Source organism: Atractosteus spatula, chromosome 7, assembly GCF_055471065.1.
Source record: "Atractosteus spatula isolate fAtrSpa1 chromosome 7, fAtrSpa1.hap1, whole genome shotgun sequence".
In the NCBI taxonomy this organism is placed as follows: Eukaryota; Metazoa; Chordata; class Actinopteri; order Semionotiformes; family Lepisosteidae; genus Atractosteus; species Atractosteus spatula.
The window spans coordinates 51,005,468-51,033,322 of record NC_142712.1 but is presented as its reverse complement, the minus strand read 5'-3'; the positions used below and the strand labels follow the sequence as shown (position 1 = coordinate 51,033,322).

At 41.6% G+C, this 27,855-nt stretch overlaps 1 protein-coding gene across 2 annotated transcripts in view; it reads right to left on the bottom strand.

The window, feature by feature from the left end:
* The window catches only part of LOC148831362 (D-glucuronyl C5-epimerase B-like), a 64,843-nt gene extending 37,439 nt beyond the window's left edge, over nucleotides 1–27,404 (bottom strand). The window contains exon 1 of one of the 2 annotated variants that reach the window (XM_088922449.1): nucleotides 27,239–27,404. The gene's annotated coding sequence lies outside the window, so the exon portion shown is untranslated. The remainder of the gene's footprint in view (nucleotides 1–27,238) is intronic. The other variant, XM_088922450.1, reaches the window with a different exon arrangement.
* Nucleotides 27,405–27,855: the final 451 nt, after the last annotated feature.

Sequence of the window (27,855 nt, the reverse complement as noted above, 5' to 3'; positions counted from 1 at the left end):
ACAAATCTCTGGAAGGGAAATAAAAATGACTGCCTTAACATTTTTGGACCAGGAGTAAATTATATTCTTACGTCAATACCCATTGATTTGCAGGCTTTAAATAGACCATAAATGATGGTGAGGAAACAAATACATATTTGTAATTGCAACAAAGATGAATTTACATTCGTTCAACAGCAGGGTCATTAATATAATGACAATCCATCATGAAAAATGTGTGGAAACTGACAAGGATCCTTCACCCTGTCATTAATCTCCCCCATATAACATTACTGCCAGCGACAGAGGAGAGGGCTGTTAAGATAAAGGCTGTGTTAAATCAAGCTCCAAATGGAGCCTATTGATCTTTTATAAAATGGGCTTATCGACAGAGCACTTAAAAGAGGTATTTGAAACTTTATAACATTTAATTGAACACAAGCTGCATTTGTTATGCCATTTCCACCAGTTTAATTAACGTGACGGTTATTAAAAAAAACAACCCAAAAAGAGGGGTTTATCCAAGGCCCTTCGCTGCAGCGAGAGCCCAGGACAGAGTGCGCTTGACACGCAGGCGGGGGAAGACGGGGCTGCAGCAGCTCAGGTAACAGGACCTGTTGCACTGGGCAGGGAGAAGCAAAACCACCTCTCGCCACACGACTGACTGACGAGCCCCAATGTCGGACAAACGGCAAAGCCTCCACGTGTCTGAAAGTTAGCGGGCTAAGCTCTGCTCCTTCGGTAGCACTGAGACCCTTCGCAGCCCACCTGGCAAGTAATGTCGTGCTGAAGTGTTATACTATAAGAAAGTATTATATCACGGCACCTCATCCGGTCACACTTCATGTTCAATCAAGCACTTTTCCAAAGATGATCGGTGGTAGTTTGCCTGACTTATATCAACATGACATTTCTATAAAGTGCAAGGTGAGTTACTAACATACAACTGCATTATGTGGATTCCATATAAAGCCATAAGCTGCTTCCTTCCTGTACGCAATCGCAGGGGCAGACAGATGATTTTTCTGCCATCAGCAATTACTTTTGAAAACTCAAATGCGGTGGTTTAAAGGGCTTAACTCTACATTTCCACAGGCTTTTTTTGTACCTGCAGTGCAGTTTTCCCACTTTCTGCCTTGTCTTTTAAACTTGTGGAATAAATGGGTTGTTTTTTTTTTTAAAAGAAATTCCCTGCCAGTCCACCCCCATCTAAACAACAACCCGTGCGGCGCTGCCGTCAGCATGTGGTGAGCAGGAGTGGACATGTTTTTGCCATATGGAGGGTGCAGGGTGTGGTTCAGGATGTGGTACTGCTACCAGTTCAGATCCCAAAGGCAGAGAAAGCAGTGGCTTTAATCTTTTCTGGGAAAAAAAAAATGTTCAACACCTCGTTTACTTCTCAAAGCTGCTGGGGCTCACGATTCAGTAGTTTTACACTGAAACAGCTTTTAATTTACATGATTGCTTTATTACACCCATTGTACCAGGCTGGCAATAAGGCAGCTGTCTGCTTAGCAGCTCCAGCCACTCAAACTCAGTGAACAGTTTTAGGCAAAGTAAAACAGGAGCTGGAATGCTCAGTAATAAAAACATGCAGGGTTCTCAGTTCCCTGGTGATCTATAATTGCTCTCATAGGACTTCCTCTAAACCAAGTCTCTGGGTTTCTGTGCGACTGGAGTGTGTTTTAACCTACAGCGTTACTCTTCCCACCTTGAACCCCAGCACTCTCGGCAGGCTGCAGCTCTGATAAGACACAGACATGCTTTGTGTTACAGGCGCTGTCACAAGGTGAGTTCTGCCTGGGGTTCTAATGCGATACACATCCAAATAGACATTAATAGCAGCACAGCAGGCACTGCAAGCTGACGGTGTCAAATTTCACTTTCTATTCTCCCTTCCTCAAAACAAATTTTTACATTCTTTTGTCTCACTGCCCGCTACACGAATGCTTATCCACTCAAATACTTCTCCTTGCCATCTGCTGCCTTTCAAAGCTCTGCGGTGGCAATTTCTGTGTTTTTTCATCGTACAGTGCCCTTGCCCTGAGCTCACTACTGCATCATGCTTATGAAGCACAGTCAAAGCGGAGCCAAGGGTCTGTGCTGCTAACACTGTCCTGCTCCTTCACCATCAACACCGACTACAACGTATCACTCTTTTTGTTTAATGTTTCGATCACATGGCTGATTAGACAGTGCTTAATTTCTCACCTAAAACAAACACCAAATATACTATAAAGTGCAATCTGCAAAGCCTTTCAGCAGTGTGCAGACAAAGACACTCAAGAGCACAACGGCCCTTTTATTAAAACAACTTTCTCTGTAGCTGGACAGGTTTCATTTAAAAACAAGAAGCCTGAGCAGTGCTCAGATCTCAGCTGAAATGCTCTGAATTGGAGAGGAGTGTGGGCTCCAGCCTTGGGGCTCTGCAAAGGCTGTCCACACTCAGTGGTGATGTGGCAGAAAAATGAAACGTGGATACTGAAAGAATGCGTGTCTGGATGCTCTCCCTGAGCTGTTTCCAGCGGTAACATGTCAAGAGCACAGCCACTTACAGAGATGTGAAACACATGGTCACAGTCCCCCAATAAGCCAGCGATGAAATGCAAGTTGAATCTGCAATTTAAAAAAAAACAAGCGTATTCTATACATCTGCATTTGCAGATTTCAGCTTTCCACACCTCTCCCCCTGCTCTCCCCCAGTTTGAACAGTCATTCTCGCCTGTTTAGGCCCATTTCACCCCCTTCTTACCTACTGTCTTTTGGTCTCCTATGCCGTATTTATCTGCTACTTTGTCTCCCTCCCTCACACCTGAAAGGGGCTCCACAGTCGAAACTTTGCACTGTGTTTCTTTACCATTCTACATGGAATGAACCTCTACCCGTTTCTTTGCAGCCTACACATGCTGAAGCAGCTACCTTCTGCATGTATTTTATGCATAATCAAAAACCTCATCAAAACTCATCTGCAGGGATGGGGTATACTGTACTGTATACCTGTAAAGCACAGATTTGAACTGCCCTGCAGGCAGAAAAAAGTGAAAAGAGAAAGAAAATGTGAATTTTCAGCCAATTTCAAAAAAGGTAAACAGATCATCAACATTCCCTTTGTTAACTGGGCCGTTGGCACATTTGGCATTTTATAGCCAATTGATCCGAGGCTCTGATGAGTTGACTGATGAAAGAAACCATAGTGTAGGCTTCTACAACATGGGTTATAGGAGTGTGGAACACGCTACCAGGCTATCAAGCTACTCCAAAATTTAAAATGCAGTATTTCTACATGGGAATCAACATTGTCTTATTTATATTCCCCATGCAGGGCGCTGTGGCTCCAAAAGCCGCCAGACAGACTCATGTATGTCTGACAACAGCAAACAATGTTTTTCACAGCTCCTAAAGCAACCTTGGCCTGCAGCAGGGAAAGGCAAACAACAGCAAGGAATGTAAAATCAAATTTAGGGCACAGGCATTCTAGGATAAACCTTCAACAAATTGTTCGCTTATGCAATCTACCATTGGATTCCAACAGCTGAAGACCAGCCTATATTAAACAGCAAAAAGATGAATACTCATGCTGGCTAAAACGTCAAACTATCAAATGAGTGGGCACCAGTCTAACCAGTCAGATATTTTAAAATCAGTACGGTCTTCTTCTTAGGGGGAACACAGTCACAGACTGAGTCATCAGCTGGAATTTGAAACCAAAGGAAAGAGGGCATGGATTGGAGATGGGTAATGAGAACCTGTCAAACTCATAGTAAAGGTACTGCAGCTTGCAACCAGGTCCATCATGTTAAGACCCAAAGCCCTCATCAAGCATCACGCTCACTGCCACTCACCCCGATCACAGTACAGTGCTGTACGTCAACCTCAGCCCACCACCTCCTTCCCACGTCTTAACTCGGAGGACAGGTGACAGCACAGCATGCGACAGACTGCGGTTCAGCCCCTGATAAGTGGATTCCCTGCTGGATGGAGAAGATCAAGGCTGAAGCCTCTTTAAGGCTCACAGCAGCTTTCGTCGGCTCAGGAACAGAGCAGTACCTCTCCCTGGAACGCCGCACAGACAGGCCGACGTGTTTCAGGTGTGTATGTACAGTGGCATGTCAGAACTGCCACCCTGGCCAGGAATCCTCCTCAGGAATTCACTTTTTCCTTTGCTGTATTTCACCCTGACAAAATTCAAAACCCCATGTTCTTAAAAATAACTTCAAACATATAAAGCATGAAAAAAAATCTGGAGTCCTTCAACTCCCACAAAAAAAGTCCAACAATCGGAAAAGTCTGAGCACATTCTCCTTTGTGAATACTGTTTTTAACTGCCGTGATGGGATTTACAACTGTCCTTAAATGTTTAATGTGCCCTATTAATTGTTTTGAGAAAAGGAAAGAACTGGGCTAGTAAGTCAAAAATACACTGTGGATTACTGCTAGTGTGAATCTCATAGAATATCTGCGCTACCAAAGTAACCAGAACTTAAACTTTTTGCCACATTTTGTGGAAGACTGTAGTATATTTTGTGAACAGTAAGGATATTTTTTAAATCCTCTTTTTGTTACAAGAATCTTAGCACCCATACATACAACATGCAAATGAACACGTTTGTAGAAGCCAAGGCCAGATAAGCCTCGACTGACTGTTTAGCAAAATGAGAAAGCACATGCCCTGAAGTACGAAACTGGAACACAACTGTGCAACCCTGACCCCGAACACTGGTAAATTATTCAGGGGGTTCCTTCCGTCTTTGAGAGCTCTGCATTCTGCCTCGCACAATGAGAGTGTAGGGAGTTACGGTTCTCCTCAGGGCGGCTCTAGACAGGTGTGACAAATCGTTACCTGTCGGGTAATAAAACGGGCCCCTGCAGCGAAGTTGCCGAGGTGTAAAATGACAGAAACAATGCACGATACGCATGTTTTCAGGAAAACGCACTTTAGCTTTCCATATCCGAGGCTCATGAGGACTGCTGAAAGCCCTGAATGATGATTTACAAGTAAACACGGGCTGTAATACATACTCCAGTGGTTCATGTGTCACACAAGCGCTGAAGAGTAAGCACTGCCCCAACACAAGTAAACGTGCAGAAACCCACGCTGTCTGAGTCCATGAAAATGTACTTGTTATGAAAAAACCATGTGGGGTTTATGTCTGGCAAGAGATAAAGAACTTCTTGTTGGCTAATTTTCATTCTGCATAAAAGATTACCAGTTCAATAATGAATGTGTGCTTCAAAAGGAAATAGAGCTTGCCTCTCATTTCTGATTTATAACAGTCTATCAAAGACACTGTTGATGAAACAGGACTTTAATATTCAACCACGATTATCTAAGAGTTGCACTTTTTAAAAAAAAGACATGTGGACATTTTTCACAAGGTTTATGGGACACCTAGGGCCCACACAAGTAAAAGCTTTTTTTGACTGCAAACAATCCATTTATTAATCCATTTTCTAACCTCATAATCGGGGCCTATACCAGCAAGTAAAAAACAGGAGAGGGGCAGACACACACACTCACATCAGGGTCAATTTTTCCAGAAGCCAATTAACCTACCAGCGCCTCTGGAATATGGGAGGAAACCGGAGCACCCAGAGGAAACCCAAGCGAACAGAGGGAGAACATACAAACTCCACGCGGATAGCACCCCAGGTCTGGACTTGAACCCGGGGCCCCAGCGCGGCGAGGTAGCAATGCTAATCACTGCGCTGCTGTGCCCCCCACTTCAAACGAAATTAAAGGTAAACAATAACACTTTAAAAAGGCAAAGAAAAGCCTCCGTCATCTACTCACGGGCCTTGCTCCCGTGCCAGTACCAGCCCGGGCCAGAGCCCAGGTCCGCTCTGCAGAAAGGTCAGGCTGGCGAAGAGGAATGTGGTGCTCAGGGCTGGCTGCGAGCACCCCACTTCCCCGGAACCCGTTGTGTAAGTGTAAATAAGCTCCCCGCCGGAGGCTCAATTTAACGAACAAAGATGCCTTTAATAATTCAGATCGCGCTTTCAGAGATGCGTCGCGGCTGTCAAAAGCTTTCAGGAATATAGTCAGTACATTCCTGCCAGTGCCTCGCAGGGCTTAGCAAACGTTTATGGCTCTCCCTTAGCCTCTTCAAAGGATTACACACCCGGGCTGCTGGGACAAGCGACCCGCGTGTGTTACCTACTGGTTATTACTAATGTCCCCACCCGAGTATCTCAGCACCTACACAGACAGGACACTCCCCAGACCACAGAGATGAGAAACGAGAGAGAGAGAAGGATGAAAAGTTTCTCAGGAAGTTTCCCAGAACTCATGGGAAAATAAAATATGAACTCCATGAAGTACAAATGCATATTAAAACAAGAAAAAATTGGTTTAGACTCAAATACACTGAAGACCGCATTAGCACTTCAGAACTGCAAACCTGCAGAAGGCTAAATACAGCAGCTCTGTTCCACGGTAGCTGAGATAGAACTATAATCCGTTTGGGTTTCTGGCTGAAATATGATAAACTAAATCGCAAGCAGCACAAAGAAGTGGGATAATGCCAACTTTGAGAGCCGAAAGCTGCCGATCCTGGATGGGATACATTACTGCCAGATTTTCATGTCAAATTTATAGCCCCATTTCCCAAGTGCAAAACAGTTTCAAACTGTATCAGCCAGCACTTTTCTGGGAACTTTAAACCAGTTCACAGCACTGAAATACTCTGGCATCAGTGTAAAACTTCACAGCAGGGTAAGACAGAACAGTTCCTGCACAGCCACAGATACATGTGTCAATGAACATATGTCAGGCAAGCCAGTCAATAATTACCTGTCAAATGGAAAATGACTGATCTTCCTTAGTTCCAGATTTGTCTGCGTACAGTTCAAAGGCAGTGGACACAACAGCAAGCTGTCTCCTGTGCAGGGTTTTCAAGACTGTCTCCCTAGACCGGGAACTTCAAGCACTAACCCCACACTCTCATTCTGTCAGTGAACGATTGATTTAAGGACAATGGGAAAATGAAGTGACGCATTAGCACAGACATACCGTCGCACTGTCAAACGTACTGATACGTCTGAATACAAGGTGTCCACGCAGGGCTGTGGCTGAACTGCTTAAATAAAGGCAAACTCCATATCTCCAGCACCTTGTTGGTTTATGAAAAGCAGCGAACAGCTTCAGAATATTAAATAGCTACCCGTGAAATCAAAAGGATTTGAAAGCAAAGTGCTTCAAAACCAGGCGATATCACACAATCTCTCTGAGGCGGCTGATATGACAAAGGGAATGAATAAAAAAAGAGAATGAAAGACTTCATGAAAAATGTCTGAACTGGGGATAAGAATAAGATATTATTTGCTAATCAAAGCCCTTCCTTTCATATCAGGACTCATGACTCATCAAACTGAGGAGTGCCTGTGAAAGTAAAAATTGTCAATATATGCCCGAGAGAAAAATGGGATATTTATGGAGATATGGAGGACGTTAATTGATGAGTACAGAAATGCATATGGTCCTATTTCCCTGACTCATACACAGCAGGCTGTGCAAAACCCCAAAATGGGCTTTATTATCTGGAAACATTTCAATATTCATCTTCAGAGCCACAACAGTAATGGAAACCATGTCAAAGAGATTGTAATCAGACTCTTAATGGTTTTCCATTTACTGGTAAACTGCGCTTGATAATGTTTGAGGACGTCAACATTATATAATGTGTACGAATACAGAACACTTGTGTACTTTCGGGGGGCAATTCTATTCAAATAATTAAAAATGCACCATAAACGCCAATCTCAAATTCTAAAATAAAAAGTACAAAAGGAGCCTGTTGGATTTTAAACATGGAGCTGTCTATTTAAAATCAGAATCCAGGACTACAATGGAAACTGACACCGACAGTGTCAGACTGCTGGTGCCCACAGACATGTCTGTCGTCACAGTGTCTGAGCTTTTAATCTGTTACATTACACACCAGGAGAAAATCCAAGAAGAAGAAAAAAACTAAAAGCTACATAAACTGCCTGAAGAGATCACTAATTTTATAGAACATTCTCTTGATGGTGGCCATTACAGTTTGGGGAAATTCATTACAAAAGCGAAGTACATAAGTCAGTCCACTGCAGGTTAGTGCTGAGGGCTAGAATACTATGGTCCTCCTTCATTTTTAAGTAGCTACCTCTTGCTGATGTGTGAGCATGAGGATAGAAGCAGGAAAAGGAGAAAAACACTTTTAGCTGAGTGTGTAGGCAAGCAGACTTTTCTTCGGGCTAAGCCGCAGGTCAGGACTCTGCCTGCATTAAAAGAAAATGATTTGAGAAATATTCACCGAGCATGGTACACTAACAGACTGAGATAAAACCCACAACAGGAGAGACATTATGACATTATGTTAATTAACCTGACATTGTTTATTTATCTACTGCAACCTCTGCTCCAAAATGCTTAGTTAAGTGCATGCAATTACATTCTACTATACTAAACACTATATTAATAAATAAAGCAAAGATATTATTAATTTCCAGTTTAATCTGCAGTGATTGAAACTAGAACGGATTAAAAAATGAGCAGCAACAGATTCAACTACTATACAAAAAAAAACAGTACAACTCAAGTATGAGCCAATGGAGGTCAGAGCATTAACCAGCACTCCACACTTCGTCTCATTTTTCACAATGGCAAGATTGTACAAAAGGTCTGGTCTCGGTGACAGAGGCCCCATATTACCCCTCAGTCTCTACAGTGCCCGTTTCTAGCAGGTCAAACAGGCATTTCATGTTTTTTTCTTTATTGTGGTGGGCATTATTTTTGATGAGACTGCAATCCCTTTTTCTCCTCCCACTGTAATGCACAGAACCAAAATCCATTAACCAAATGCATAATTTATTACAATCAGCATGTGAATGCTTGTTTTGTTACATTTATTTATTTTTTGCCTAATAAAAGCCAATGGTTTCAGGTAATGATGTGAATCTAACAAATGCTCCTGCAGTCCTCAATGGCTTTTTTAAAAAAAAAATGCTATTGATTGAAAAATGAGCAAAAGCAGCAGGATTTTAGCATTAACCTCTAAAACATGCACATATACAAACACAACACAGAATGCAAAAACATTAGGAGACTGCCAGATCATTTACATCCTTTCCCAGGCTCTCCGGGCTGGAGTGGGAAGAGCTAGCTTCTAAAACTCGGTGCAATGAGCTGTTCCACAAAATGACATTTTGGGCTAGAATCGTCCTGACAAAGCATGCGGGACATGATCATGCACCCCCAGCATGCAAACCAAACTTTTCAGGGAACAGTGTCAGTGGTGTCATGGTGTCACCATGGTGTCAGTCAGACCTCAGTTCAGCATGGGCACAGAGAGATATGCTTAAGGATATCTAAATAAATATTGCAAAAATATTAAATATTTATTAAAATAAATGTTATCCGTGTTAAGTTTGAGGATTTCAAATCCAGCAGCCACACCAAGTACTTAAACCTACATGCATCTGCAACATGTGCCAAAAGAGACTCACAATGCAAGCAGAAGGAAGGATTGTGCACCTTTGATGCTGGAAGCAATCCTTTGAAAAAGCTATTCAAAGGAAAAGGCCTACACAGATGTCAGCTAACTTTTATTTAACTTAATAAGTTACTTTAAATGGATTTTTAAACAGCTGCTTGTTAATATGAGGGTGCTTAATAAACCTAGTCATTTTTCTGCAGATATTATTCAGAAAATACAAACGTGCTAAACATTCAATTTAAACAAAATATCAGAGCCATGCAACTCCAGGAAGTTATACATCTGCAAATGAAAACAATGCTTTTCAGATCACTACACAGTGCTTCCCTTCAGGAAATAGCATAGTAATATGGTAGTAATGTTCTCACGTACAATATTCTCACAGTAGGTGCCTATTGTGGCTTTTGTATACATCCATGATGACCCACCCTCGTGCCCCAGTCTCGTGTTTGTGGATATGAAAAAAGAATGGAACAATCTTAAACTGACAGTATGATAACCAACAACATGGCTGTTACCACCAAACTGCAGTTTTACATATATTCTTAGAGAGAATATGGAACAAAAAAGGGTTCGCACCACTGCGAACCTACAGACTCTGTGCTACAGGGATGTATTCGCGCTCGCTCCTGAAGACGCCAAGCCAAAGGTGTAAAGTAGTGTCTATGAAAAGGCTCCTTTAAAAGCAAACACTACTTCTCTCTTGAAATAAACATTTTAAACACTCTGAATCGGGCAGGGCAGGCTTGAAAACGACCTTGCAAGGTGAGTTTGAGGCAGTGTGCTGAGCTGCACATCTACTTTGCAAAGAGTCAAATATTTTGCCTGGGGTGGCGCCAGGTGACGCTGCTGGGGGGGTTCAAGGTGGGCAGAGGACGCTCAATCATGTTCAGCATTCCAGGGGTCGGAGATTCCCCTTAGCTCAACATTTTTGCTTTCGGGAGCCAGAAGGAGCTGGAATGGGCTTGTTCATTTTCGTTTTTTTCTGGGGAAGGAACGGAACAGTGTCCTCTGAAGGCTCCAACGAACACCTCTGAGGGGGGGCACTGCCAGGACTCAGCGGATTATGAATCTTAAGCTGGGGGGTGAACGAGGGGGAAACCAGATATTAACTGGACCCTGTCCCAGCTCCCCAAAGCCAGATACTCCGTGCTGAGCTTGATTCTGCCTTTGCACAGCTTCACCTGGTACCCCTGGGCACAGGTTCAGTACTGTGCACGCACTCTGTTAAAAAAAACATCCATCGAGAAAATAAATAATTCAGATAAACATATGAAATCTAAATTTCTCTTTATGCATGTCCATTTAAAAATTAAAGCATTACATCTCTTTTAATAGCTACTCAATAAATAGGAAATTTGCAATTTGCATATATATCCACCATTTTAATTCCCTTCCTTTTTATCCTTTATATAACATTCCTACACTTTAAGATGCTCATCTATATAATCAGTCAGTAAATGGCTTGCTCTGCTACTTTTTTCTTAAATGCAAGTACACATGATTGTATCAAAATAATTTTAATGCACAGTTCAAACCTAAATCTGTCTTGGGTTTTCTTATCATTGCTAAAGCCAATCAACTCCAGCAGTCAGCTTTTAAGGGTTGAGGATTACATCTAATTAATGACTGGATATGGCCTTTGCATGGACTTATAAATATGCATGAGGAAAAGATCAAAGGGAGAAAATGGAAGTCAATAATCACCCAAAAGCCTTTCCACAAGATCTGCTTTTATGCCCAGGCCCCAGTTTTCAGTCGCTTTTCTGCTTCCTGCTCAGTCAACGCTGGTATACTTTATCGTCCTGGCATATTTTATACTACCTGGCATATTTTATCGTCATTAGAAATCCCTTTTGCAGGCTTTGCTGTACCTTCTGGCACGCAGAATCCTCACGTTTGCAGCATTCCACATCGGAGTGATCACATCTTAGCAAACATTACGAGCTCTTGGGACTGCTCCTCCAGTGGCAGTGGAAAATTCCTATCTGGAATTCCTATTCCTCTCTATGCAAGCCAGGATCAGGCAAGTGGAAAGGTCACTGGAGTTTACATAGGTACAGTCTGGGGCAGGAAGTCACAGGTCCAGTGTAAACACTTGACATTGGCTGCCTGACGGGCCAATATGCTGTAGTTTACATCAATTTCCCTTCGGGATCAATAAAGTCTTATCTATCTATCTAGTTGAGCACTGCTTAGACTGTTGCTCCAGAAGCAATCTATATTACTGCTGTCATTGCAGACCACTTTGAACATCTTGGGCATTACTATCTGGAAAATCTGCGGTGTTCATCTCTATATCACCAGCTCAGAAACTGGGGTTCCTCCAATGCAACTGCTTAAAACGTTTTACACAAAATATAGATGTAACTACCCGAGTGTAAGAGCTTAAAAAAACAGTTGACCTCAGGCTCAATTGATGTGAAATCACTCACCAAAACCCTTAGCCTCTGATCTTGATTAAATTGTTCAAAGGTACCCAGAGAGTATTATAAGATAAGAGACACATGTAGTATATAATAACTCCTTTTAAATAAATCAGGTTAATAAAAAAGGGAAATTAATACATTTTGCTTCATGGGGTTTATGTGCAAACTCTATTTTAATGGTATGTTAAGTCACTCCAAAATAAACACTGAAGATGTGGAACACTAGGTTCAAGTCACACTGTGGACTACATAAGGTAACAAAGATGACTCAAATTGAACCCCTCCAGGACCAGGACAAAATATCAGTGGTCTAGGCTATGATATCAGACCTGAACAAAATTCAAGGTAGTGGGTTTTGAGTAGATGAGGTCAAATACCACAGGAGATTTGTAGTATTTACTTAAGAGTCCTATCTGAGAGCTTTGAGATTACATCAAACCCATATTTCTGTGCTAATTAGAGAGTAATTTATGACCATCTAAAGGTTAAATGGTTCACAACATGGCAAACTCTGATGGCCTCTAGCTTAATGAAATGGTTATTCATTACTAATATTTACACTAATATACTGGATTTTTTCCAACGGCAAACATTCCCAAAATAAAATTAAATTCCAAATGTTATCAGGAAAAACTGGCCTTTTTATAAACTTTGTATAGATAAAATCTGTCGCTGACTATACACCTGTAGAGGTTCAAGCTACAGGCAGTCCACAGCAACCCCTCAGGAAAGAGACCACGTCAGGCATCTCTCTACAGCCATTATTAACCAAGTAAACACACATATCACCACTATGAGAAACAAAACACTTAAGACAAGTCGCACTAAAAGCAAAATCGCACTCTCTCTTCCTGAAGTATGAGACTTTCAGCACAAAGAGGTGCTTCAGTCTGGAGACTGCCGAGACATATGAAGCTGGTAGTGACTTAATGAAGCCAAGACTTGCTGCAATCAAGCATTCGCAAAATCATCACTCTTCTGAGAAATATTTTAGAAAAAAACTGCCCGGCCTCTAGCCCTTCTATTCAAGGTAACATCAATTGGAATCTCTAGATAACACAGAAAGCAACTGGGGCAAAAAAATCTGTCTCTGTCACAGGCTGCAACAGTCAGAATTATTTTCAGAGAGCAGCCCAGACATATCTATATTTTATTGCACTTTAAAAAGGCGGAGACAGATGTCTCGTGCATTACCAAAATCTTATTGACATTTTTTTGTTTTAAGAAAGAAGGGCAATTAAAACTTTGGAAGCTTGTTTTTAAAAAATTACAAGTCACATCCCCTGCCCATTCTTACCTCTAACTTTTTAACAAGGTCTGCTAAACAAAAACATAGTGTGATGAAAGAGTAGTGAGCCACAAGATGCACAGCAATGAAAAAAACTGGGTAAAGTATTTTCTTTCTTAGAAACCTCTTGCTACTCGACTCTGAACTGTGTCCCTGTAATCTTCAAGCAGCACTTCAGGCCTGTTTTGTTGGATTTTAAACCACCTCAAAGCTTTCACAGTAGCGATGAACTTACATCACCTTACAATAAGACTGCTATCTCATCTCGGGAAGAGATGGCACAAGTAATGCATGTCCATTTGTTTACAGGTGCGATGAAGCATGGGCCACTCTGCAGCATGAAATGGGTCTTTAGTGGTATGTGATTGTCCTGCCAATGCAGTCCAGAGAGTATATTTCTAAGCTTGAATTAACACACTGTGCCTGTGGAACATAAGATGTATGCTAAAAGATCACTATGCACGCATTGTGTGTGTTTATATATACTGTAGGGTATGCTGGGACCCAATATCAGAAAGCCTGGCCACTGCTTGGCAATACATTTATCAAATTACAAACAGCACCTCGCCTGACCCAGAAGTGTTTTATCAGTCTGGGGACCCTGAATGGCACAAAAGCTGTTCAACAAGGGCCATTATGAAGTGGGGAACCAGTGAAGCGAGCCATCTTTATGGAGGAGCTGCCGAATGGGACACAGGCCAGCTCCCCCAACAGAGTCCACATTCTCGATCCCAGGCGGGAGATAAAAGTCCCCTTTTATAAGCAGGGTGGCTCTTTTCTGGGAAGAGAATTAAAGGTAATTTGCAAAATCAATGGTGTATTTTGTCACTTAGGGTTCCCTACGGGGAAAATGGTAATTCATACTTTAAGAAAAGAAACTTGAAAGACATGCTCTGTACATCTCAAAACAGGGAGGATCGGGCACTAACTTGTAAAGACAGCTATTAAAGGGATTAAATAAGACATCAGTGCCAAGAAACTGCAGGAAAAAGGAACCTTTATGATCGCTGGGAGAGAGAAAACAACCCAAAATCAGACTGCCCAGGCAGTGCTGACTGTGATCTTCACCACCTGTGTCACAGATGCAGTCTTCCAAACCACAAACTCTTCTTCACTTCACATAAGAACAGAGGGAACCCTTCTAAAAGAAATTCCAGCTAAACAACAAAGGCTGTTCAAAATCTGATCAGTTTTTTTATCTTATAATCAAAGAAGCATATCTAAAACACAGGGAAGCAATACCATTTACAATATTTGTATTTTGATCAGTTAGGCAATATTGAAATTCACCTTTCTTCCAGTGAAAGACAAAATTTCCATCGTGTGGAAAAACATTTCTGTATATACAATTTCTGTAAATAAGATGGTTTTATTTTTTTTTCTTTTAATTGTTTTAACTTTAACTAACTCAACATGATATCAAATAACACTTAATTATGACACCCATGCAAAGAACACATCTGAAAGCTCAATCTCCTCTCACTTCGGAATCCGGTACACAGTACGGGAAATTTGAGCATAACTACTTGATAAAAGTGGTTCAGCACAATGTCTAAAACATAGGAATAGATAAGGAAACAGATAGAGGAAGATGTGGGCTTGTGCAAACGGGAATGGTGTGACCTGCAATTTACATATTCAAAATGCAAATCTACTGTTATTTTTCATGAAGGAAGATGCACTGTTGATAATAAATTAGTTCAGTTTTGCTAACAAATCTAAATGGTGGCCATAAAGTTTTTATTTCTGTTTTTGTTTAGATAACTCACTACACCTCCGTATTACATGGGATTAGTTAAGCAACCACAGAAACATTTCAAAACACCAGCGTTCAGTGGCCTAGAGAAACACAACCTACCCCTTACTGCACAGATGGTGATGAAGCCTCCCCCCCTTGAAGAGTGGAAATAACACTCAACAAAAAAGGTTTCTACCCAGAGATGTTGGAGGGCATAACAAATACAACTGATCCATTTAGCTACTGTTAGCTCTCTTAGGAACAAATGGGAAAAAGTGACAGAAAATCTGTTACCAAACAAAAAACAGTCACGAAGGCACAGCTTGAACGCAACACTCCAGTGGCACAGTTTGAAACTCTCTCCCTCTGGACAGGAAACTCACGCAGAGACTGAACTGAAGGCTGCTGTGTTTCTGCACAAACACACTTCAAAACACACGCGGAGGCCGGTCATTGTTTTGACATCTGTTCTGCAATCGAACATTAAGAGGTTGCAAAGGAGGCGGGAATAAAGAGGGTTTAAAATGAGAGGACACTTCTCCCTGGGGTGAATGAAATGGAACTGGATTGCTGCATATGCCCGAGCTGCACGTGACTCACAACGGCTATTGAGAAGATGCTCTATGATCCCAAGACAACAGAAAACGCAGAACCTGAGGTTCAGTTCAGCCTAGTGCAAGTGCAAGGGAGGGGCCTTTCAAGCTCATCTAAGACATTTTGCTTTATTGCCCACCAAGAGTTCTGAGCCCTCACAAGAGGATAAAGGAGGATAAAATAATGGCAGCAACTTCCTCAGGAACTCCAGGTGAACTGCACAAGACGTTCAAGTAAGATGTAGTGTTGATCTGATGAGAGAACACCCCCCCCCCCAAATGAAATGCTTAAAGAAATAAGAAAAAAAATGATGAGCAGAGAAAACCTTCAGCAATCCACGCCCAGAGGAATGAGTCATCAATAAGGCTAGCTAAACCTTTTGTAGAGGTACAGTAGGTGCCAATATTAATGACAGCATCCATTGTTTCAGTGAAGAAAAAATTCCATTTAAAGAAGGACCAGTGAAAGAAAGGTCTAGTTAACACTTCAGTGGCAGATATGATCAAAACGATTAGTAACTCAAATTGTTCATATTTACCGAGGACTTGGAAGATTGTAAATTTTGGAATTAGGAACTACGATAGCATGTCTGTAAGAGTCCAGTGAAATGAAAAAGGCATTTTTAAGGCGTTCACAGTTCCAGCCTTTCCCAGTGCAGCAGGAATTATTGGCAGCCCCACAATGGGGAGATTTACAGTTGTCTGGCTTCAGTTTGTGAACCATGTGTTTCACAGCCCCTAAAATAGCTTTCCTGTAGAAGAGCTGGTCAGATCTCGGGCAGTAGAGCCTCTGAACCAGTCTCCTAGAGGCAAGTGGGAGGGGTTGTGCTTGTCATAAAACTCCAATTAACTTGCCCCAGGCTAGAATGCAACCAGATTGAAGTCACCTCCCCCAGCACTCGAAACAAAGGCATGTAGGTCATGTGAATATTTCACTTGTTTAACAGATTATCTGACATCCTTATTCAACTAAAAAAACTTGGTGATGCCAAATATAACAACACACACCAGAAAATGTCTGAAGTACATAATGCAGTTTGGAATCTTTCCTAGTTAGAACATTAAGCAAACCTGTTGCAGTGTGAACATCACCAGTACAAATATTGACTCGCATATTAATATTTACATGCAATCCCCACGACTCAAAAAAAGAATATGTTAATTGTCAACAAGCAATATGCTTTGAAGGAAAATTATTTCTGAATTCTTGATACCAGATAAGCATTTTCTGAGATGGAAATTTTAGCAAAGTTTTTAAATTCACAGGTCTGTGGAAAGTAATTACCGTCAAAAAACAAAGCAACTGTGATAACAGACTGACTGCCAGCTGTGTGCTGTAGATAGGAGTTTTACTCACCAAGATTTGTTAAATCACAGTCACAAGGCAAGACGTGCCACACAGAAGATTTCAACCGTCTTGGTCTTTTCATTTAAGCAGAAATAACACCTTGTTTCCAAGGGAGTCCTGGGACATTTTTTAAAAAAACCAAAGCAGTAAATATCCGGTCCAAGCTTAAAACCATACCATCTCAGAAAAAGCTAAATAAAATAAGATTGCATAAAATATCTAAGCAACAGAGTAACAGGTACATGGGGAATTCAGGCCAAAACATTTTTGTTTTGGTAAACATTTTGCAAAGACACTTCACATTTCATGAAGAAAACAGAATTCCTCGTCACATGGTACTCAATGAAAGCTTTGGAGATATGATACAAATCTTCAAATCTTGCAAAAATTAACAACTGAAAGTTTTCTATAATGACTCCGTTTTACCTGCAGGTTTTACCTTGGACTACTGGAGTATTGAGGTAAGTGCCCTCCGGTGTAAGAAATATAGCAGCCTGAACTTCATGTCCACTCAAACACCTCACATGGCCTGAACCCCTATATTGGGCTTGGTTCCCCACACCACAGTGAAAACAGGGCGCCTTCCCTGTCCGTGGTGCTGAAGACCCCAAAACCCTCATGCCCTCATGAACATGGTCTTAAGCAGTGCATGTTCAAACACTGACCTCTGCCAGGTCTCTTTTTCCCCACAATCGAATTATTTTGCTCTTTTTAAAATTAAGATAAGAATAAACACATTTAGGCAAGTTCAATCACAGGCTCCATTCACATCACCACCCTCAAAACCCCACCATCACAGAAACAAAAATGAGCTGACCACCATTCGCAACATAGGCAACAGGTGTCCAGCAGACTGGGACATTCTAAGAAGAAGAATGGATACAGCAATTATTTTGCTGTACACTAAGGGTGGTCACAGTTCACAGTACAGGATCAATTTTTATAAGCATACTTCTTCCACTATACCCCTTTTTGAGAGGCAATCAATGGTTATTCTTTTGCTTGGCTTTTAATGACATTTCCAAAAGGCCTGGAGGAGTTCTATGAATATAAAAATGCTCATCTACAAAAAAAACAGAGCTTTCAATTTAAGCATTCCTGAAACACTCCACAGCCACAGGATAGATCTTTGTGAAAGAGCCTTACAGCACCCCGCATATCCATTAAACCAAATGATTAAAAACATAATACATAAGCCTGCATTATTCTCTCTCCAAAACCAGACCACCCATATCTTTCAAACAAACTATTGCAGGTTTCTGCACAGGCCAGCTCAACTTTCACAAGCTCTTCTATTTTAAACCAGCAACACAGGAGAAATATTGATTAGAAGGGTGGCGGGCACTGTAAACTTTCATTGGCAGTGGGTTTTATTGATCTATAATGTCTCCAATCCATTAGAGTGTTTTATATTCATAGCCCTTTGTACTCCTGCTAAAATACAGCACCTTTTACCACATTTATGCAGCTTTAACAAAGCAGGTGGAGTAAAATACAGGGGTATTGGATGATCTGGGACTGCTAGTGGGCCAGACAACCACTGTGCTGCAGTTTAAGCTTCCCAGGGTTTACAGTGGGCTTAATTATTAAAGTCGCATTTGAGCCGCTGACCTGCAGGACTTTGCACAGTTAAAGCCAAAATAATGTTGAGCTCCAGCATTAAACAATTATTAAACACAGTAGGAGTCCTAACATGCTGGTATCAAAGACAAAATCTCCACGTTTATTCATACCTTTGATGATGTGCAACTAAATATTGATTTAGCCAAGAAAAGGCAGGCGTGTGCATCAAGAGTTTTCACCATTTATGAACACAAATTTGGTAATGCTTGAAAAGGACTCAGTAAGTCAACAGCATGTATTAATATGCATTTCTTCAAATGCAATGTTCAGATATATTCTTACCATCTTAATATTGGAATTCTGCTAAATTAATGCTCTTGTTCTTTTATACCACTGGTTCATCTGCTAGCCTCACAAGGCCTCCAAGTTTGCATCAGCATTTAGAAGCCACCTTGACTGCCTGCCACTGGGCATCAAAGGATGCACAATGCAGGAGCAAAATGCTTTTTACCATGTCCCTATGGACAAAGTCACTGCTCAGAGATGCCAGATCTTTTTTTATCAACCTCAACAACTGTGACGGTTTTAAAAACACTTGTACGATATTCCAGTTTGGACTCCATCTTTGGTGTCCATCTCACGCTAGATGGTTTTGCCCAGGCGTGTGGCCGAGAAAGCGGTCTGGCAAGTTACCAAAACCAGAGCGTTCTTCACAAAGACTGGGTTTTTCAAAAATATAAATAACTTCTTTACAAATGTTTCATTTGCCCATACAAGATTGAGAGTCGTAAGGCTCTTTAGCTTTCACGTCTAACAAAAAATTTTGAATGCACAGTTTGAGCTGTTTGAGGCTGTGGATAAATGTTGAGGCCTCTGCATATAGATCTACAGTTGTTGACACAAGCATAAATCAAAAACAAGTTCAACCCTCTTTTAATAAAGATGTGTGCAAGGACTGTGAGGTCGAGTGAAAAATGAAGGTTATCAGTACAGACTCATGACTCCAGGAGCCCAGTACAGAAAAATGCTGCGCTGACTGCAAGCTAAACATACTCACCCTGCAGAATTAAACCGCGTACTACATTCTGCAAGAACAAAGGAGTGTTTTGCATAAAGTTGAGCTACAGCTAAACCATGGACAGCATCCAATGGCATCTCATGCTTTTATTATCATCATCTTCCTTCCATGATCTCAGACTCTTATTAACACACCTCTGTGCTGCTGTATTAAAAACAGCATTCATTATCTGGTACAGTGAACATCAATTTACCCTCCAGGATTACCTCAGAGTCTTCTGGAAATCACACTGAAACACAAAACACAATCAACAAACTTACTAAACACCTTGGCCCCCAAGTCTGTAATTAGTCTTAAGAAAAATCACATGCATCTTAATTAAAACTCTGCCTAGACGTCCGCTGAGCCCAAACTGCACCCTCGAAAGTTAAAGGAAGGGGGGAAGTTTGCACATCTTAAAATGCAAAGCAGGAGAAATTCCTGATTAGAACCAACTCTTTAATTATGTTTTGATAGCATTTCTTTTATGCGCTTTAAATAGTTTCTTTGGAATGCAGATTAGTTATTACTGGCACAATTTGTGTGTCAGTACAGGGAATTAGTGTCCTAATGAAGCCGGAATTTAAATGAAGTGGTTTTAGAACAGATTTTCATATAACCTTGTATCCTTCACAAGAAAGACAGTCCAGCACTATTTTTCACCTCAGATGCAAAACGCAAACCAAGCAAATGGTGCTGCATTTTCACACATAAAGAAACTCTTACTTTGTTCTGGAGGTAAAAGAAACGTTTAGCCAATACCTTTACTGTCACCTTAGAGGAACAATGGGAAAAGAACAGGAAGAGACAACAAGAAAGGTTCACAAATGTATCGAGAAAACATTTAACTTCCCCAGTCTACAAGTCTCTTCGTTATTACATTTTTTTTAGAAATGAATCCTGTTGTCTAGGCATGAAATTTAATTTCAATTTGAATACAGAGTTTTCTTTAAGACACGCACCCCCTTAGGCAGCCGGACTATGAAGACTAAAAAAAGAAAAGTCGTGCAAGACCCAGGCTACACAGCCATGTTTAACCTTTTATACTACAGAACATTTCAGCAAGACTTTTTCGCTACCCAACAAGACTCCTGGCTAGTGTAACACTGCACCCTTAAAAAGGGTGTAAGAAAGGCCAAACACTTAGGCGTTACACAGCCTGTTGCGTTTTCAAAGTCTAAACTGAAAAATTCATGCACTGACTGTTATCCAGGATGTTCCGGCTTCAAACACCCGCAGCACACGGTAGCAAACCATTATCATTCATGCAAACTCAAAACATATGGGAGCTTTAATTAGGTGGGACTACAAAGATTTTTTGTTTCCTTTTAGCTACAGACTCCTGCCATCATCAAATAACTACCCTTCCCATCAGGCGCTGCATTCTGTGCATGATATTTTAACGTTTTATCGCACACATCTTGTTTCCACAACAAATATGGTAATTTTATTTTGACAGTGCTCTTTAGCAGAACAGCCGATGTGTTCCCTCAAACCTCAGAATGCTACACAGTGTGGATACACTGTCTTCTCTGCACAGAACCTTACAGGTCACCGTCTGACAGCTCCTGCATTCAGATTGGCTTCATCTGCAGTGAGAGAGGTAGGAAGCAGGTGCAGCACCACTCAGCAGCAAGGCAAACTGAACGTGGCTAACTCTGTTAGCGGCACTGGGGGACAAGCAGTTCAGACAGGACCAGCACCACCAACACCTGCTACGCACATGAGAGGTGAATCACCAGTTACTTCATAGCAGCCTCTCATAACCCTGTCGCTGTCGACAGCTTGACCTTGTCATACTCATACCACCAGGCGCACAAACACAAGGTTAACACTCATTTATTACAGCATGCTAACAACCCCAAGCTTTACCTCTGGAGATTGGCTTCAGCATTTTCTGATACCCATGCAGCTTATGAGTTATTGAAAGAAACAGGAAGGACACGGATGAATATCTCGCTAAGAGATACAGTTTGATTTCATTACCTGAAAAACAAACTGAATACTTTTCAGATGTTGTCAAGATTTATAAGGCACAAAAACCAACTCAATCAGTTGATAGCTAAATCTGATTCCCCCCTCTGTCCACTTCATGTCTCGATTCCTCCCTAAAGCTAGCACCTTCGATACTTGTCTCATTATTCTCCAGATCGCGGAGGAAATAAATGATGAAGGGCAGTGGCGAGACGCTCTCACTGTGCTGTAAAGACAAATGCTAACAAGGGCAGCAGCTGTCTCACTACAGCAGGCAACAACGACATCAGTCATTTCTGGCAATGTTGGCTGACTATTTAACTACTTATTTACTTTATTATGCAGACTAAACATTCTTTACTAAAAGCATACTGCAACTTCCACGCTTGAATTTATCAATGTGCCAAGTCCTGCTGCATTGTATTAATACTTAATACGACCATGAAGTTACTGGCTCTGGGACATGGCTAATAAAAGTTTTACAGAAGAAATAAAATAAATGTGTATCCCCATTTGCCAAATCTTAAACCTTGCCTAATACATGCCAATCAACGTAACAAAGGTGAATACTGCTGCATCGTTTTGTCTCCTTATGACAGCTGCAAAAAAAGAACCAGTCTTTTTGGGAACCAAAATTAACCCTCACCCCCCACTCAATCAAATAAAAGGTTTGTGCAAGAAACTGCTACAGTTTCAGGATGATTCCACACAACCTTACCGCATGCAATTCAGCCAGGGACGGCAGGACATTTTTTTTAAATACAGCTCTATTTAGGTTATGAAAGCTTCCAGCAAACCATATCTTAAGTACTGGCTCCCGTATTGTCGGGCAGCCCAGAAGCAGCACGGACAGCAGCAGAGCACCATGCAGCACCACGCCCAGCGTGTCAGCGCAGCACAGACCTGTTGGCGTAATCGCCCCTAGATTAAGACTGTATACACTTCAAAAGACATTGTCACGCTAGACTGAACGAAGAGATAACATTCAGATCCCAAGACTGTAATTGAAGCCACTGTGTCACAAACTCCCAGGGCTAATCTTGAGAACGTTAAGCAACACCATGAAGGCAGTGCACATAGAAAGTTTCTATTCTAAAGCTTTAAACATGCCTTTGCTAAAAGTCTGCTACTCTGCCTGCTTATGTATGCCTCTACGTGCTGTCAGTTTTGCCTGAGCAGAAAAATATTTCCCGAACTGACAAACTGAACTCCCGAGTTTCCCCCAAATCACTCAAAGATGGACCTATAATCAAACCAGAAAGGTGCAGTCTGATTTCTCCTTGACACTTCCAGCTTTCAGGGAGAATTCTATTCCAGGATGGTGCAAATAAAAAAAGGCCATCACACCAATCAACAGGAGAGAGTATTGTACTGTACGTGAGAAGTGTGTCATGACACCTTAGCTACTGAGATGTTCCCAGTATGGAAGAAGGGTTAGGACCATCATTATCAGAATGTTATTATATCTCTCCTGTCCCCAATTTCCAAACAGCCTTGCCTTTCAAAACACAAGTGTCCATTTCTGGCTCTTGTGAAAGCGCAGAAATGCTTTTTAAAAAACAGAACTTTAGTGTTATATTAACTGCACTGCAGGCTGCTAATTAAAACTGATGTCTGCATGTTCAGATTTGAGATGCATTTAGGTTCCCATCCCTTGAATCCATATGAGTTATGATGTATTACTCATAGGTTACAGCTCAAATTTTGAAATTAAGATAAACATCTTTTATTCAGGGGGACACAGTTAATTAAGACTGTTGCAAAGCCAGTGTTATAGGCACAAAATGTAAAAAAAAACATTTTAAAAAGCTAAAGTCTTCAATTGCAAATAAAAGAATGACTTTTGTAAGGTGACCTTCACATCAGAATGCTTTAAAGTGGGATGAAAAGAATCCTCTTGCTGCAGGCAGATTTCTCCCATTGATGGCCAAGGGGCAGGTCATTTTTCTTCATCTCATTGAAATGAATTCAAGCCCTCTTTCAGCAGCCTCTCCCTGTCTGAGACGGCCCCCTTCCCTCCCAGTGCCAAGCACGCTTCAGCCAGAGTCGTACACATTGAACTGCGTCACCAAGCACCTTCGGAAACATGCATGAAGGGAGCGCTGTAAATACCCACAGAGTTTGCCTACAAAGACACATTAGCGTCATACTAACTTAATCTTGCCACCACATTAGAAGTTCAAGAACGGAAAGATTCATTAACAAAGTGTGCCAAAAAAATCTGTCTGCAAGGCCCATTATTTAATTGATGTTATGAACCTCGTAGCAATCGCATTGCATGGCTAATTAAAGGCTCAACAGGGTGTCTAAGTTGATAATACGCTGCTTAAGAGATTAAATCGGGAAAATGTTATCATTCCTCAACTTTATGAGCACTCATCTTTAGAACAGTGGCTGGTTGGTGCATTTTTCTTCCACAAATCTAAAGAGATGCAGTTAAAATCCACAGCCGACTAGCAAGCTAACACAAGCAGACAGCCACTATATTCCTAGCCATCAACTGCCACGCCAGCTGCCTAGTAAGCAATCCTCAGAGCCCTATCTTGACACATTCTTATTTGACAAAAAAAAACATTAAACAGTTCAAAGACATTTAAAATTTAGATTCAGGAAGTGACTATTAAAAACCATGTCAACCTGACGTATCCTTATGTCTAAATCCCCGATAGCATAAGCCAAAGATAGAACAAGCCAAAACATGTTCAGACAAGCACAGAAAACCAGACCCAATTACAACAGGTATGCACATGTTTGCCAGAAAGAGGAAACATGTAGCAGCTGGCTCACACGCTCACTACAGCACCTACATTTGCTCTTGTCAACCTCTACCTAAAGCTTTCAGAGTGCAGGTCCACTATACAATGGGGTGCAACACTTGCAAGACCTTTGCAACTAGACTACCACATACCCGTTCAGTTTTCAAGCTGGAAAGTACAGTAGAGCCATTATGCATCAATACTGTGTATTTCTGTGCATGACAAGTGGCGCTCTAGAAACCATGACCTGAGAGTTTTGAGATCAAGTATCCAATATAAATATATATTACTATTCTGTCCTTGGGCAAGGCAGTTAAACCTGATTGCCCCAGTCCACCCACCTCTGTAAATGAGTATGTAATGAGTAATGATGCTCCACACACTAGGGGTCTGACCTATTATTGACAGGGGAATCTTTAACTACCAGTTCACTTACTATTACAGAAAGCAGGATATTAGAGGCTCTAGCGCTGTGAAACACTTTAACTTGGCATCACTGTGGGTGGACTAAACATTTTTCCATGCCCTGTATAACACATATTTCTAGGAAAGAATGCTTTTTTCATCCTGCCTTGCTTGTCGGGTTAGGCTCCCACACCCACACAACCCTGGATCGAGTTAGAAAATGGATGGATGTTCTTTACAGTACGACCTCCTTAAATGAGAAAGCATGAGCATGCACCGACCATAAATCACTTGCAGGTACTATTAAGCGTTCTCTGTCATTATGAAAAAAACAGGGCTGCTTCCTTTATGTCCATCAGTTCACAATGCAACACAACTCCTTTGGATGGAGAGAATCGCCTCGGTCCTGTAATGCCACTGTGTTTACTGTCTCATTGAGCCAGCGGTCTCTACTACACCATGTTTAAATGAAAGAGGGGAAGTCTTCAAATTACTGACTTTTCAAAGAATCATAAAAAAATCAAAACCAACTGCAGCACAGGAAAAAAAAACAGACTGAAGAAATGGAGACTGTGGCATTCAGATTTCTTTATTGATCGCCAGCAGCCAAGTCAAGGAGGGAACTGAAGACCATTTTTCTTGTCACTTTACAGTAACACTGGATGTAATGAAAAAAGAGAATCCAATTTTATTGTCTGATGCACTTCACCACATTATTAGGATAACAGGGAAGTGGGCTATTCTCAATGAGGCACACAGGCAGCCTGATATCATAGTCAGTGTGGTATTTTCTCACAGACGCGTCCATGCAACAGCAGCTTCATACAAAACATCTGTGACCTACAACCTGCACAGATCACCACAGCCGTACCCCGGTGACATCTACTCAGCTGCAGTTTTTGGATGGCAGGGAAACGTGGCAGTTTACACAGCACTCCAGGATTTCCAGCTTGTATACACTTGCACAGATTGCATGAGATCTACAGCAAAGCAATGCAATTCCATGCAAATTCACTCTGCACAAAGGGAACAACCTTGAAACATCCTGCATCTTGTTTTTGCTTGTTGAAGGGCTGGCAGCTCTTAAAACAGGAAATGGATCAAACACCATTGCAAAGGGGGGGGGGGGTCTCAACAGGGAATACTGCCATATCTTGAAGTTTGAAAGAGTTGTGATAGTTGAAGCAGGTTACAGGAGTGTAATAGGTGATGTTAATTTCAGCCTTGTGGCGCACAAACACACACACACAAGCTCAGTTTGTGCAAAAGATGTATTAGTCCTAAAAACAGCTACCAGACTGCGTGATGTGAATACTGTGTACTTTGCAGTGCAGTTTGAGACTGGGTGGGTATCTTAAAACTCCAGGTCAGGAGAGGTAGAGGTCAGCCCTATTCAAACAAAAAAAAGGATTCACGATAACAACAGCGAGTCCTTAAACAAGAAAAAAATCAGCTTTTTTTATACTTCACATAGCACAGCTCTTGGATGAAAAAATAACAGCTATATTTTACCATCACGGCCGTGGACTGTGACACAGATCAGACCCAAATGCCAACGCCCAGACATCTGCACATACTGTAGGAGTGTCTGCTGTAGAACAGAGATCAACTCAGGCTGGCACTATTTACACAGTTCATGTGACGCGTTGCAAAACTCTTTTTGGCTCCGAGAAACCGCAGGTACACATTGACGACCTTGGTGATCCAAATGTTTCAAACTTAAAAGAAAAAAAATTCTTCTTTGAACCGAGGCTGTGGTGTGCTTTTGGCACACTCCAAAGAGTTGCCCGACGGCGCGCCTCGGCAGCTCAATGAAAACACTTTTAGAGAGACTCCTGTGAGCGACAGATGCTGTTTAGCTCCGTTTAGACAAAACGAAACCAGCAAACCAGCGAGTGAAAATGTAAAACCGTGTCACCGAGTGTACTGCTTATCTAAACATACATAGCATTCGCAAAACAATAACATTGCGGAGTAAGTGGACACATTTATTAACATAGCGTATTGAGCCACTTGCAAGGCGTGCAGCTTTTCAAGTAGCAAAGCCACATCCTTCCTAGTCTGTGCCTTACGAACGGCGTTCGGCAATTTAGAGAATTCCGCAATATAAAGACTGGGACAGTCAACAAAACCAGTGTTCAACAACACTGTTCGCAGTATCCTGCTCAGAGACAGGAGGAACTCTATCTGACAGGTCTTGTAATGTATCGAGTTCAGATTTTTTTGCTGGTGTGTTAAAACCCAGACATATTCACGATGGGGTTTTTTTTATAGCAATGGTAATAAATCGGATTAATCCATGATTTCTAAATATAACAACGGCACTTTATTTTAAAAGATAGCGGATTCTGTGTCATGTGTTATATGTTAAAACGTATTTATCTCAATGAAGCACGCTGCCCCCTTAACCTTTTAGAGATTAAAGGCTTCAGAAAAGTCCGTACGGTTTCACGTAACTACTGTGAAATTAAATTTAAAATATCCAAAAAGCACAAGACAGCTGAAACCGTATTACAGCCAGCACAGAGAAGGCAGCAATCACTGTGCTGTTCATCCAAGGCAATGTTGTATTCTAACTCTCCAGCCACGAATAAAGGCATATTTATAACTGCAGAAGTCTACCCCTCATACCCACCTGTGCACTGTTCAGTCGAGATGCGTCCTGTTCAGTCTTGCGCGGGATATTAAATACTGTTCGGTCCTTGCGAGGCCTCTCACTAGCCGTCTCTCAGCAGAAGAGTGCTTCTCCTTCAGCGGCGTGCAGAGAGAGGTGCTCGGGTCTCCACAGAAACATCATCTTCGGATCACAACCGCGGAGCCACAGTTCTGCCTGCACTCCGCCGCTAACGCGAGACACCGCGAGAGGTGCGGGTCGCAGTCTCCGCCAATCAGCTACAGGAAAGGAGGAGCTGAGGAACCAATCACGGCAGAGGAGGTCAACCCTGGAGACACCACGCCCGCCCAAGCAGCTTGTTGATTGACGGGGGGATAGATCAATCAGAACGCAGATCCCCCTATGTAGGTGGGGATAAAAAGCTGCTTGGACTGCCCATCAGTGACTAAGTCTTGACAGAAATTTGACATGTAAGATTCTTAGCAAAGGCAGTTCAGAAGAAATGATGAAGTTTAATCATAATAATAATAGTAAGACTCTTGATATTGCAACCAAACTGAAACGTCTGATGGTTTTTGCTCTTTTTTTTAGTTTTGTCTCAAAGTATTAAAAAAGCAAACAGTATTTAATAAAAGACA